The sequence below is a fragment of the Sciurus vulgaris genome (assembly GCF_902686455.1).
Source record: "Sciurus vulgaris genome assembly, chromosome: 4".
NCBI classification, from domain to species: domain Eukaryota; kingdom Metazoa; phylum Chordata; class Mammalia; order Rodentia; family Sciuridae; genus Sciurus; species Sciurus vulgaris.
Genome location: NC_136464.1, coordinates 96927390 through 96942422, shown reverse-complemented (window position 1 = coordinate 96942422; position 15033 = coordinate 96927390). Strand labels below are relative to the sequence as shown.

General features: G+C 36.7%; 1 pseudogene across 1 annotated transcript; it reads right to left on the bottom strand.

Moving 5' to 3' along the window:
• Positions 1-1633: 1633 nt before the first annotated feature.
• Positions 1634-2712, bottom strand: LOC306660271 (adiponectin receptor protein 1-like; annotated as a pseudogene). Its single transcript has one exon. The product of its transcript is annotated as an adiponectin receptor protein 1-like (transcript).
• Positions 2713-15033: the final 12321 nt, after the last annotated feature.

Sequence of the window (15033 nt, the reverse complement as noted above, 5' to 3'; positions counted from 1 at the left end):
GATCCTTGAGTTAAGATCTTCTACTTTCACACAACCTGTGCATTGTTCATGGAGATGAGTCACTTGGGCCTCTTTCCATAACCCCATGGGAATATGGGGCTCTGAAATGGAGAAAAAATGATGGCTCTTGACTACTATTATTGCTGTAGTAAGCTAAGTGTTTCTTCTGACTCAGAAATCCTACATCCTCTTATAGCATGTGTGCACAGATGGTAGGCTAAATTACTGCTATTCAAACAAGGTAAAATCTCATTCTTCAAAATTTTTGATAAATCTTACTTTTATACTCATTAAAAATAATTTGCTCTACAATTCTTTTACCTTTGGGTATTTGTTATTGTGTCTTTTATGTAGTGAAACACAGCACTTATATTAATAAACTATGTAGATAGAAGTTTTAATTAGCTCTTCAAGTTAAAACTCATCAAAATTTGCATCTTCCATTTCAATGTAAATTTTAATATAATGTTTTAAATAAATATTTGAAATTTTAAGACTTTTCTATTAGATCACAAATACTTTAACAATTTCAAATTATAACATCATGTACACCAGTAAAGAATAGCATTAATCTGATTTTTAAAAGATATTACAACCAATGTATACAACATTCTAACATGGGTTATACCACTATGTCCTATCAGGTTTAGAGGAATTATTTAAATGCAGAAGTAATAAGCTTCTGCTTAGACTAAGAATACACCATGGGCCATTTTTCTGCATGAAGTGTGAACTGATTCATTTCCAAATAGTCTTTATCATAATAATGAAAAGCATTTATCATAATAATGAAAAATATTGGTCATAATAATTTACCAATGCATCCTGATAAAGAAAAATGGTAGTCAGTTGTGAAATAGTTTTAATTAAAATGAAATTTCCAAGTTGTAGAAAATGCTTCCTTTTTGCAATGAAAATATTTTCGATTTACTTTTAAGTCAGTCTTGGTAGATGTATTTTGGTGTGAGTGTAAAAATTATTTTAGTATAATTAAAACATTACAGTGTTAGCATTGCACATTTTATTTTCACATGCTGGAGTATGGAAAAATTTATGAATATGGGCTCATGGGAAATATTTCTATTACAGTGCTTTTTAATTTATTTGCCTGTTAAGAAATTTTATTTATTTATTTTTCTTTGAATGCCAAGTGTCTGCTGTACTTTCTTTTATTATCATCATAGTCTTTGCATCAAGATACATAGCAATGATAGCAGGTTTCCTTTTAAAGCTTAGTATTAAATATTAAATATCTTTCCCCAGTTTAATTTTACATTACTCTGCCAAGAAAAAAAAAATTAAAACTCAAGTTATTTGAAGCCTGGACACACTTCCATGATTAGCTGGGCTATGTAAAAGTTGGTGTCTTTATTCTTCCTGCTATGTAAGGAGAACTAGGTTCTAGAAAGATGGGAGTAGGTTATAATTGTTTCTGAAAAGTGTGCTACAGAAATGGATGGCCTGTTATAAGCCAGGTTACAAAGTGAGGGCAGGGGTATGGGAGGGCATTTTCTTTCAGGAGAAAAAAAAATTCTGAAGAGTCCCTTTCCCTAATCTTTTTCCAAAAATGGTTGAAGGAAGGGGTAAAATTTCAAAATGAGCTTAAAAGTACTGTTTCTGTGAGGATCCAATAGTTGTCTTGCTGAGGAGGGTGACTACCGAGGAGAGGGATGACTATGTTGACCATCCCCACTCGCCCCAGCTAGGGGAATGAAAATGGAAAGTTTATTGCCCAGTGGCTGTGAAAGTGAGCTGAAGCTTAACTGGTACTGAATTCTCTAAGAGGTTTCTTCTAGAAACAGACAACTCAGACTCTTCCTCTCACTTCAGCAAAGAAGTTATTTTTAAAAGCACTTGGGAAATTCCTCCTTCACCTCAAGGTGGGAAGGCTCAGAGAAGGGAGTCATCAGTACAGTCACCTTCAAGGCCATAATAGAATTCCTGAAGGTTGGAGAACCCAAAGAAGTGGACAAAGGCTGCTGCCACCACCAGGACGTGGAAAATCTGATGGGACTGGAACCTTATGTCGAACTTTCCAGGAAAGAAGCACTCAGGAATCCGAGAAGCCTAAAGGTCAGCTCCGGTGATGTACCTCACAGCCATGAGGAAGAACCTGCCCATCTGGCCCACTGTGGTGACCTTGACAACGCCCTCAGCGATAGTAAAGTGCATGGTGGGCACAACACCACTCAAGCCAAGTCCCAGGAACACTCCTGCTCTTGTTTGTCAGTGCCTAGGAGTGGCAAACTGGTCCCACTGTGCCACGATGATGGCAGAGGTGCCCAGGGCACAGTCGATGGAGAGGTAGATGAGCCAAGGCTGTGGAGAGCAGTAGAAGGAGTAATAGAGCCAGGGGACAAAGCTCCCCATAATCAGTAGAGCAATCCCTGAATAGTCCAGTTTGGAAAAAGTCCAAGAGACTTTCTCTGAATGACACTAGACGGTGTGGAAGAGCCAAGAGAAGCTGAGGCAGAGCACTGCACTCAAAAAGAACATGCCAAAAACCACCTCCTCCTGAACAGGGGCCATGAAGTACATATTTGGTCTAAGCATGGTCCAGATTCCCAAAAAGAGAAACAGCAGGAAACCAAGTAGATGGGTCCAGATGTTGCCAGTTTCTGTGTGGATGTAGAAGATGCTCTTGAAGCAAGCCTGAAAGGAGAGCATGGGTGGTCTGTGGCCATGTAGCAGGGCAGATACATGATCTAGCATAGATCTAGCATATCTCCCTCCCAGAGGTGGTTGTTCCTCCAATTTCTAGTTTCCCTGAACCGCGATTGCTGTGCCCTTCTTCAGATTCTATGAGCTTCACCAATGTCCATAGTTAAAATTTTTCTAATTAGAATGTGTTTCCGTTGCTTTTAACTAAGCAGTCATGATTTGTATGTGTTAGGCAATGGGCATTTTTAGAGTAATAATAGGTATGATGAAAAATAAAGCAGTCACAAGTGTCATGCAATTGAGTGGAGGCAAGTCGATCATCAGGTATAAATCATGAGACAGATGTTTGCTAAGGCAAGAGTAAGTGATGGTTTCCCTGAGAACACAGAGTGACTTTTGACTCAGTCTCATTTGACAGGTACAAGGATGCAGAGAGCTAGATTCCTCCATTTTCATTCACTACCCACATCTTCACTTTCCCCATGATGAAACTGATTGGAATAGTCTGCACTGAGCATGGCATTCTGATTTTTCCAATCCTTTTGGCCATCTTTACCATCACCATGTCCCTCAGCAGCCACAGCCCACCCAGGACAAAGAGGACCATGGAGAAGTAATATTTGCCCTGTTTCAGCTACTCTTTTTAAACTAACAAACATATTTTGTAATAGTGTCTTAATATCCAGAAGTTCTTTTCTTAGGTAATAGAGCTTTCATTTTTACAAATTAAGTGTGAACAGTGCTTGTGATATAAAGGAGGGAAAAGATCAAGATATTTAGAATGTAAAAGTGTGTACAGTCTCCCTTCTGTGTCTATTTGGATTGACTCCAGGACCATCTCTGGATATCAATACCTGTATAGTTACCAAGTCCTTTACTTTAGACCATCTGTTCACAGCCTCCTATACACTTAGAAATATCTCTAGATTTTTTGTAATACCTAATGCCATGTAAAGGCTATGTAAGTTGTTGTTACACGGCACCATTTTAGAGAATAATAACAAGAAAAATGCCTGTCATGTTCAGTATAGACCCCAATTTATATTTTTCAAGTATTTTTGATCCATGGTCAGTTGAACTCACAGATGCAAACCCATGAATATGGAGAACTGATTGTTTATGCTCAAGAATGACCAGTTAGAGCAAAATGAACTAACTAAATGTTCATATTTCTCCGTATAATCAAGGTGAACATGGGAGCTAAGAATACAAAATTGTACACATGTATTTAAATAGCTACTAAGATGGTATAATCATCTTTCTCACTGATAATGTGATTGTCCAAGGTAATGACAGCGCCTTATGAAAGATCCAAACAAGGCAAAGTACACTTATAAAGTTAGCTGAATGAGCCCTTTTGACTCTGTACTCTAGTGGGAAGATAAGATGAACAAATTTGAAGGAAAGTAAATTAAAGTTATTAGATGGCAAAATAATTGATATTCAAATGAGGGGCCATATTTAATTAATACTATCAATTTGGAAATATAAGAGACTATCAGTACTTATAATTGTATTCCAAGGCTTCAAAGAGATGAAGCTGTCTACTGGATTACATTTGACTACTGGATTATTTAGCTAATTATATATTTATGGTATACATGGCAATTAGCAGATGATATCCTATTGTGTTTATGTCAATACTGAAGATATTTAGAGCTGTAGTCTGCAAAACTTTCAATTGTCATTTTTGACAGACTATTAGAAATGGCTTCTGAATGGGTACTCTGGATGTGTTGATTTTATTCTAGCATATCTGCATAAGTATTCTAGCATATGCATGTCCATGCATGGGCAGTTCAGATCCTATCCTGCTGTGCTGTACAAATGCAGCTTCCATTTATTAAATGAGCACTATAAAAGTATGTATATATAAGTACTTGCTAGTTGTATAATTTATAGGAAATAGACATTATATATGTGCTTTGTAATTCCTTTATATTAAAATTAAAATTTTTATTGAATGAATTATAAGCATGCTTACCAATAAAACTCAGTTTTTTCACAATTTAATATGATATTGAGATTTCCAATGAAGGAAATAGCTATGAAACCTACTTACCCAGTTAGGGCATGGTTAATACTTTATTGAAAGAAGTGGGTTCTTTTTTAAGAGTAAATATATGTCAATATGTATGATCAGATTTAAAAGGCCTCATGTATCTGTTAGTTGAAGATTATCCCACTGACAAGCCCAGGCATGATTCAAATTTATGCAATGGAATTTTAAATGTCATATGTAAATGATTCACTTTTCTAGAACCATATTTTTAATGATGTACACTGTTGAAACAAAACATTAATATGGAGGTAAAATGTGCTGCATTGAGTGCTATGTGACAAAGTGTTATAATGACTGGCTGGTACAATCATGCAAGCCATCTTCAAGAAGTGGTTGGACACAGATGGCATTGCACTGATTTGACCATTACTACAATAATGAAAGAGTCATAAGATTTCTTTGATATTTATTTAGTTTAGGGGAATAATAGTGGTGACAATCATAACAACACCCACAGCTAGCATTTCCAGAGCATCAAATGGTTTTCTTAACATTTTACATGCATTTCCAAGTCTCATGATACAGTATTGACTGAACATACCTACTTTAAAAATCTGAAATGTGAAATTCTATAAAATCCTCAACTTTTTGAGTGCCAGTGTGACATCATGGATGGAAAATTCCAAAACTGACCTCACATGGTAGGTCATAGACAGATGCAGCCACTGCGTAGCATAATGTTCATAGTACTTTCAGGACAACCAGTTATTTGTAAATAACAATTGAAAATTCATATGCATGGAGTAGGCATTTCTACTTCAAGCACATAAGAATCTTAATATAAAATTACATTATTTAGTGCTTTCTGTTATCTTACTTGAACTTGATAATGATTCTGTAATGAACTGGTTCTCAACTTTCTTAAATCATATTTTATTTAATAACTTTGAAAAAGATATTTTAACCAGTTTTTAACTTCAAAATGAATTTTCAATACCTATTTGAAGTCTAATGAATACAACTTTTCCTCTCTTGAGATTGAGTCAGTCTATAGTTATTAGCTTAGTCTTTGTTGGTATTTTCTTTAAGTAGTTGTGTAAGAAATTATTCTTCATTATTTGTATGAAGCATGAAGAAATTTATTTTATAGTAGAGAGAACCATACACTAACATTTATGCAGAGGTTCTTGAACTTGTCTGTACTGAATCCCAAGAGGTACATGGATACATGTTTTGAGGTTCATGAAGTTGGATTAGAAATAATGCATTTTACTCTTATTATCCTTTCCCAACAACTTAGCATTTCTTTTGATGTTAAGTGTAGTAATAAACCAAAATAGCACTATTGATCCTAGGTGCCTGTGTCACCAGTAGAAGTGAGAGCATTTCATACCACAGTGAATTTATATGAGATGTCAAACAATGTGTATACTAACCACTACTTTACGATTATGATTATTGGTTATTCACATACTGGCTGTACTTAAATAAATCATTTACTTTGATACTACTGTGAATATTGTTTTCTGTGTTTAAAAATCATGGAGCTCCATGAGATTCCCTAGATCACCAAACAAATCCCTGGCTCAAAAGATTTTTTAGGAACAAAACATTAGAAATGCTCCAGATATGTTTCAACCAGAATGAACCAAAAAATAAGGCCAGTGCCTTTATCCTGTACAAATTCTTCTTTCAAAGTTGTAGTTAAAATATGAATTACTGTCTCTTTTGTTTCCTTTTGTCTCTGGGGCCTGAACTCATGCAGTCATTAATAATTCTTTCATCACAGAATTATGAAGTCATGTACTAGCTGTGTGAAAGCCCAATGCTGTGCCTCTGCTTTTACTTTTTACAAGACCACTAACCTCAACCTACATGCCCTTGTATACAAAGCAACAGCACTGTACATCTGTTCAAGATATGCATGCATTTTGTAAGACCCAGGCTCTTCCACTTTCTGTTCAGCTAATGGCTTTGCATATAATGATGTCCTAAATGTCACATGTGGTTTTATTTTATTGGTTGTACCACATCAGTTTCTTTTTCCTTTTTTTAAATACCTTTATTTTGTTTGTATAGTTTTTTTTTTTAATTATCAGGGTATTTATTAGAATACAGAGGATAACAGAAAAACAGTGGAAACAACAAAATGTCCAGCAATATAGAGACTGTTTCAGGAAAATCCATATGCAATTATTAGAAATAATTTTCTAGAAATCTATTTTGTGGCAGGCCCTGTTAGTTTCCTGTTTAAAATCCCTTAGACACTTCTTCTATGCTAAGAATATTGTTCAGAGCAGAGACGTTCCAGGTGCAAAATCATGACAACCCTTATCCCACATTCCCAGCAACCCTCAGGGGTGGACATTGTAGTTTTGGACAATGACATGTAATAAGTCTACTGGGGATTTCTTAAAAAGTTTTCTCCAAAAAGGAAAAGATACCATTGATGCCAACAGTCAATCACCCACTGCAGAACTGGTGAGACTAACTCCTGTTTATTAAGCAAGGACAGGGCACGTTTTATGCTCTTTGGGGCCAATAGAGCCCCTAATGATGGTAGATTCTGTGGTGGGCTACTCAGATCCCCCACACATCTTTAGGACTTCCAGTGACAGGGGTGCTACCAACCACAGCCTTCAACTGCCCACTAGCTCTTGAAGCTAGTACTCACTTGAAGTCAGCTGCCTTGTCCAATGATACCTGCACCTCTTCCCCAGGGACAGCACACATCTAACAACACAGGAATATAAACACCCAGTCTTCTTTTTTCAATTCAGGATGACTTGCAGGGCCCTCTAAATGACCAAGTTGAAGTCACTTTTTTTTTTCCTACTCAGAGTTGCCTAACTTCCCCTCTCTCTCTAATTCTATGTCACTCCCTTCTCCCATCCATGTTGATCCTGAAAGTACTCCCTGATCAGCTTCCTGGGCACAAATCTCTGTCTCAGAGTCTGTTTCCTGGGAAACCCCACCCACAACACTACTGAAACATTTATTCAAATGAAACTATGTTCAAAATATATTGCTACATGACACAAGAACAGATTATAAAGAGGTATGCATGATGTCATTCTAATTTTTTTGTACAGATTATGTATCTGCATAGAAAAAAAATCTGGAAACTTTTCAGGAGATAATATAAAAAGAATATGATCTTGTGATTGTAAGGAATCCCACGGAAACCACGCCAGACATGGGAAATCACATAAGAAAATTTATTAAGCAAATAGAGTGTCTCCCTGTAGGGTAAGAGATAAAATGAGAGGAAAAGAGAAAGGAAAGAAAAAGGAAAGAGAAAGGGCATGCGCTAGAGAGAGTAGAAAGTGAGGAGGTGGAAAAGCAAGTGTGTAGGAGAGAGAAGCAAGAGAGGGAAGATGGCGGTTGAATTCTGCTGGGCTAACAGTGGACCAATAATGGAGAAGGATACTTGCAAGCTGACTGATGCAACAATAGCTGGCTAGGATGTTCACAGATTGACAAGTGCATGGGAGGCTGGGAAATGACTGGAACAGAATGGGTGAGGGATCAGCTTTATACATTACATTCCCCATTTCTGTTTTTATAAGAAAATCTTTTGCTCTCCAGTTCTTTTTGAAGACTTGTCTCTCCTTCCTGACTAAGTGACTGGGGCTGGTTTTGCAGGTGATATGTAAAAAGGCCATTCTCCTTCCAGACTTCCAAAGGCAGATGGTTTTCATGGACTTCATTTCCTTGATTTGACTGATCCCCTATTTCTACACTAACTGCCTGTCCCCAATTCTGACTTTATTTACCACTCTAATTCTAGAAACTCCTTCACTGCTGTAGGGAAAGGGGGTGATGACTGATCTGGCTTCTTCGAGCTGGAAAGGGGAAGTGTGTGGAAAACAGTTGGGAGTTCCCTTTCTAGAAATCGGATCAATTGAGGGGTCCATGGTAGAAGACTGGTTGGGAAGAGCAGGTTGTAAAGGCATCTGGGGATGGGTGCTTCTATGAGAGAAGAACAAAAAGACATGAGTACAGAAATGAGATTGATACAATATAAATGTTGCAGAATCTGGAACATGCCAATGAATATCATAAAGAGGACAGAAGTCAATAATTCCTTACCAGGGGGGTGGAAGAACTAAGAAGTTGTTCCCATAACAAGGCCTAGCAAAGGCTGGAGAAGACAAGGCCTTTTTTTGGGAACTTTAACATTGTTCAGGTTATCAGGAATGTAAACACAACATTTAGTAGAGATCTCTATACTTCTGTTTCTAGCAAACATAGATTAAGCCAACCTGTGTCTGTAGGCCTTAAACTGACTAAGACTTCTGACTCTGGCAGTTTCTCTTGATAGTTATCAGGCACATTTGCCTAAGAATCTCTCTTTTGTAGCTTTTAGTCATTATTCTAGTGGGCTAACACAAGTGTACATCTTAAATTACATTTAAGTATTATTTCTTCTAAATGCCCAAGAATGGACATATTTTGGTTTTAACTGTTTTGCTAGGTGTTTAAGATCAAGTTGGTCAAATGACCTGTTCCTGTCTGTTAAAGAGTCAGCTGAGTTCCCACAGGGCTCACTCACAGAGAACTTAAGAGCAGCTTCTTAGCTCCATTAGTGCCATTGGTTAGGCATGGTCTCCTTGATGAGGTGGCTTCCCTTGAAAGCACTAGGGATGTCTCCCTTTTTCCTTGACCCTCCTCTGCAGCAGGTGCACTGAGTGGCTTTTCCTCTAGTGGCCTCATCAATCTCCTTGGTCAGGAGGTTGTGTGACCCAGAGTTGTAAACCTCCTTGGAGAAGTCCTCTTGTTCCCTGGGTTCAGGCTGACTTTGAGGGCAAGACCCAAATATGGACTTTTCTTGACCTCTGTATTTAATCTCAATCTCTAAATTTGATCTTAACCATCAAGCAAGTCAGTCTCACCAGTCACAAAGCAAGAGTACTGGGCTTTAACTTCAATGTCTATAACTTTACAGTTATTTACCCCCTTTTATCTAATTGGGGTTTACATTATGTGTTCTATAGGTGATGGCTTACTATTCCAAGTTAATTTACGGTGTTCACTCTTGAACCAGTACTTCTGCAAAATATTGATCAGGCAACAATTAGAGCTTACAAGGAAAATACAAAATGAAATCACCAACAGTAAAACATTCAGTTTGTGCAATAGCTCTCTTGAATTTTGGCTGAGTTCCCGTTTGAGATCACAGTCATCTTTATAACAAACATCAAACTTTTGAACGCAACATTAAATGAGTTAAAGTCTGGCTTACTTTGGAACCATTCTGACATGCAGCAGGGTTGTGAGGCAGAGCCTTATCTCAGATAAGGCGGGGCTTTTCACAAATCTTAGGTAAAATGTTTTAATCCTGAAGCTAATATTTCCTCTTTTGCCATGACCAGCATGACCAAATTCTCAAGTTCAATGAGGGGAAAAGGAGTATTAGAAAATAAAGGGTTATAAACAGAGATTTTGAAGATTAAGCTGAGATCAGATGGAGCTCTGTTCTCTGATGGAAATGCAGATCTAAAGAGTTATGTCAGCAATCTTTATATATGTGCAATGTTAGGTTCCAAAGTTACTGTAAGGTGGGCAGGAACCAGAGAAGGGAGCTGATGAAACTCTGGTTATCTAGCAAAAGAATTCCTTCCTGCCCAAGGGCTGTGTGCCTGAGATCAATGTACTTCCACAGCAGTTAGGCATCTTGTGCCCCTGGACAGGAGCACTCCAAGGCACCAGGCATGCCACAGCCATGAGGTCATCAGAGACCCCAATCTCAGTCACTGTTGTCCCATTTTTGCTACTGCACATTTCTTTCTTTCTTTCTTTCTTTCTTTCTTTCTTTCTTTCTTTCTTTCTTTCTTTCTTTCTTTCTTTCTTTCTTTCTTTCTTTCTGGCTTGGAAAAAAGGGTAATTAAAAATAAGAGTTTGATAAAGTAAATGACATTTTTTTCTTTTGTTATTGTAAACAAAAGGGATACATATTGTTTCTCTATTTATACATGGAGTCAAGACATACCATTTGTGTAATCATAAATTTACATAGGGTAATGTTGTTTGATTCATTCTGTTTTTTTCTTTTTCTGTTCCCCCCACCACTCCCACCCCTCTTTTTCCTCTATACATTCCTTCCTTCCTCCATTCTTACCACCCTCCTTATACCAACCCTAAACCAAACCCTAACATTAATGCTAACCCCTCCCATACCCCATTATATGGCCTCATCTGCTTATCAGTGAGATCATTCATCCTTTAGTTTTTTGAGACTGGCTTATCTCACTTAGCATGATATGCTCCAATTTCATCCATTTGACAGCAAATGCCATAATTTTATCATTCTTCATGGCAGAGTAATATTCCATTATATATATATGCCAGAGTTTCTTTATCCATTCATCAACTGAAGGGCATCTAGGTTGGTTCCACAATCTGGCTATGGTGAATTGAGTAGCAATAATATTGATGTGGCTATATCTCTGTAGTATGCTGATTTTAAGTCCTTTGGATATAGGCCAAGAAGTCGGATAGTTGGGTCAAATGGTGGTTCCATTCCAAGCTTTCTGAGGAATATCCACACTGCTTTCCAGAATAGCTGCACTAATTTGCAACCCCACCAGCAATGTATGAGTGTACCTTTTTCCCCACATCCTCGCCAACACCTATTGTGACTTGTGCTCTTGATAATCACCATTCTAATTGGGGTGAGATGGAATCCTAGGGTAGTTTTGATTTGCATTTCTCTTATTACTAGAGATTTGAACATTTTTTCATATATCTATTGATTGCTTGTAGATCTTCTTCTCTCAAGTGTCTGTTCATTTCCTTAGCCCATTTGTTGATTGGGTTATTTGTAATCTTCATGTAGAGTTTTTTGAGTTCTTTTAAGATTCTGGAAATTAGTGCTCTATCTGAAGTATGAATGACAAAGATATTCTCCCACTCTATAGGCTCTCTCTTCACATTGCTGATAGTTTACTTTGCTGAGAGAAAGCTTTTAGTTTGAATCTATCCCAGTTTTTGATTCTTGCCTTTATGTCTTGTGCTATGGGAGTCCTTTTAAGGAAGTCTGATCCTAAGATAAGATGAAGGTTTGGACCTACTTTTTCTACTATAAGACGCAGGTTCTCTGGTTTGATTCTGAGGTCCTATATCCATTTTGAGTTGAGTTTTGTGCAGGGTGAGAGATAGGGGTTTAATTTCATTCTGTTGCATATGGTTTTCCAGTTTTCCCAGCACCATTTGTTGAAGAGGCTGTCTTTTCTCCATTGCATATTTTTGGCATCTTTGTCTAGTATGAGAAAATTGTATTTATTTGGGTTTGTGCCCATGTCCTCTATTCTGTACCATTGATCTACCTGTCTATTTTGGTACCAATACCATGCAGTTTTTGTTACTATTGCTTTGTAATGGAGGTGAAGATCTAGTATTGCGATACCCCCTGCTTCACTCTTTCTACTGAGATTGCTTTAGCTATTCTGGTTTTTTTTTTTTTCTTCCAGATAAATTTCACAATTGCTTGCACTATTTCTGTAAGGTACATAATTGGGATTTTAATTGGAATTACATTGAATTTTTATAGCACTTTAGGTTGTATGGCAATTTTGACAATATTAATTCTGTCTATCCAAGAACATGGGAGATCTTTCCATCTTCTAAGGTTTTCTTTAACTTCTTTCTTTAGTGTTCTGTAGTTCACATTGTAGAGGTCTTTCACCTCTTTTGTGAGATTGATTCCCAAGTACTTTATTTTATCAATGCTATTGTGAATGGGGTAGTTTTCCTAACTTCTCTTTCTAAAGATTCATCATTTATGTATAAAACTGCATTGGATTAATGAGCATTGATCTTGTAACCTGCTATTTACTGAATTCACTTATGAGTTCTAAAAGTTTTCTGGTGAATTTCCTGATTCCTCTAAATATATAATCATGTCATCAGCGAACAGTGGTAGTTTGAGTTCTTCTTTTCCTATTCGTATCCCTTTAATTTCTTTGGTTTGTCTAATTTAATTGCTCTGGCTAGAGTTTCAGGAACGATGTTGAATAGAAGTGGTGAAAGAGGGCATCCCTGCCTGGTTCAAGCTTTTAGGGGGAATGCTTTCAGTTTTTCAACATTTAGAATGACATTGCCCATGGACTTAGCATTGATGCCTTTACAATGTTAAGGAATGTTCCCCCTACCCCAATTTTTTCTACTGTTGTGAGTATGAAGGGATGCTGTATTTTATCAAATGCTTTTTCTGCATCTATTGAAATAATCATGTGATTCTTAACTTTAAGTCTGTTGATATGGTGAATGACATTTATTGATTTCCATATGTTGAACCAACCTTGCATCCCTGGGATAAAACCCACTTGATCGTGGTGCACTATCTTTTTAATATATCTTTGAATGCAATTTGCTAAAATTTTGTTGAGAATTTTTGTGTCGATGTTCATTAAGGATATTGGTCTGAAATTTTCTTTCCTCAATGTGTCTCTGTCTGGATTAGTTATCAGGGTGATATTGGCTTCATAGAATGAGTTTGGGAGGGTTCCCTCCTCTTCTATTTCATGAAATACTTTGAGAAGTATTGGAATGAGCTCTTCTTTAAAGGTTTGGCAGAACTCGGCTGAGAACCCATCTGGTCCTGGACTTTTATTTGTTGTTAGGCTTTTGATGATCTCTTCTATTTCATTCCTTGAAATTGATTTATTTAAGTTGTGTATGTCCTCCTCGTTAAGTCTAGGTAATTCATATGTCTCTAGAAACTTGTTGAAGTCTTCGAGGTTTTCTGTTTGGTTGGAATATAGATTTTCAAAATAGCTTCTGATTATGTTCTGTATTTCACTTGTGTTGTTTTGATATTTCCTTGTTCATTCAAATTTTAGCAATTCAAGTTGTCTCCCTCTTTCTCTTTGTTAATGTGGCTAAGGGTTTATCAATTTTGTTTATTTTTTCAAAGAACCAAATATTTATTTTCTTAATTTTTTTGATTGTTTCTTTTGTTTCCATTTTGTTGATTTTGGCTCTGATTTTAACTATTTTCTGTCTTCTACTACTTTTGGTGTTGGTCTGCTCTTCTTTTTCTATGGCTTTGAGGTGTAGTGTGAATTCATTTATTTGTTGATTTCTACTTCTTTTGTTGAATGCACTCCATGAAATAAATCTTCCTCTAAGTACTGCTTTCATAGTGTTCCAGAGATTTTGGTATGATGTGTCTTTGTTCTCGTTTGCTTCTAAGAAATTTTTATTTCCCTCCTGATGTCTTCTGTTATCCATTCATCATACAATAGGGTATTATATAATTTCCAGGTATTGGAGAAGTTTCTGGTTTTTATTCTTTCATTTATTTCTAATTTCAATCCATTATGATCTGATAGAGTACTAGGTAGTATCTCTATCTTCTTGTATTTGCTAACAGTAGCTTTGTGGCATAAAATATGGTCTATTTTAGAGAAGGATCCATGTGCTGCTGAGAAGAAAGTGTATTCGTTCTTTGTTGGATGGTATATTTGTTGGATGGTATACATGGATTGACTATGTATGTCAATTAAGTCTAAATTGTTGATTGTGTTATTGAGATCTATGGTTTCTTTATTCAATTTTTGTTTGGAAGATCTATCCAGTGGTGAGAGAGGTGTGTTAAAATCGCCTAGTATTATTGTGTTGTGGTCTATTCGATTTCTGGAATTGAGAAGAACTTGTTTGACCTACATGGATGAGCCAATGTTCAAAGCTGATTTATGCTTCCCTTAAGCAGTATGTAATGTCCTTCTTTATCCCTTCTGACTAGTTTTGGCTTGAAGTCCTCATTATCTGAAATGAGGATGGATACTCCAGCTGTTTTGCTGTGTCCGTGTGCATGGTATGTTTTTTCTCATCCTTTCACCTTTAGTCTATGGGTATCTCTTTCTATGAGATGGGTCTCTTGCCGGCAGCATATTGTTGGATTTTTCTTTACAATCCAATCTGCCAGTCTATGTCTTTTGATTGATGAGTTCAGGCCATTAACATTCAGGGTTATTATTGTATTGATATGATTTGTATTCCCAGTCATTTGAGTCATTTTTGTTTTTTTGACATGATTTGGTTTCTCCTTTATTTGCCTATTCCTTTAGGCTAGTTCCTTCTGTTGCTGATTTGCATCATTGTTTTTCATCTGTTCCTCATGGAATATTTTGCTACGAATGTTCTGTAATGCCAGCTCTCTTTTTGTAAATTCCTTTAGCTTTTGTTTATCATGGAAGGATCTTTTTTCATCATCAAATCTGAAAGTAAGTTTTGCTGGGTATAAGATTTTTGGTGGGCATCCATTTTCTTTCAGGGATTGGTAAATGTTGTTCCAGGCCCTTCTAGCTTTTAGGGTCTGGATTGAAAAATCTGCTGGTATTCTTATTGGTTTCCCCCTGAATGTA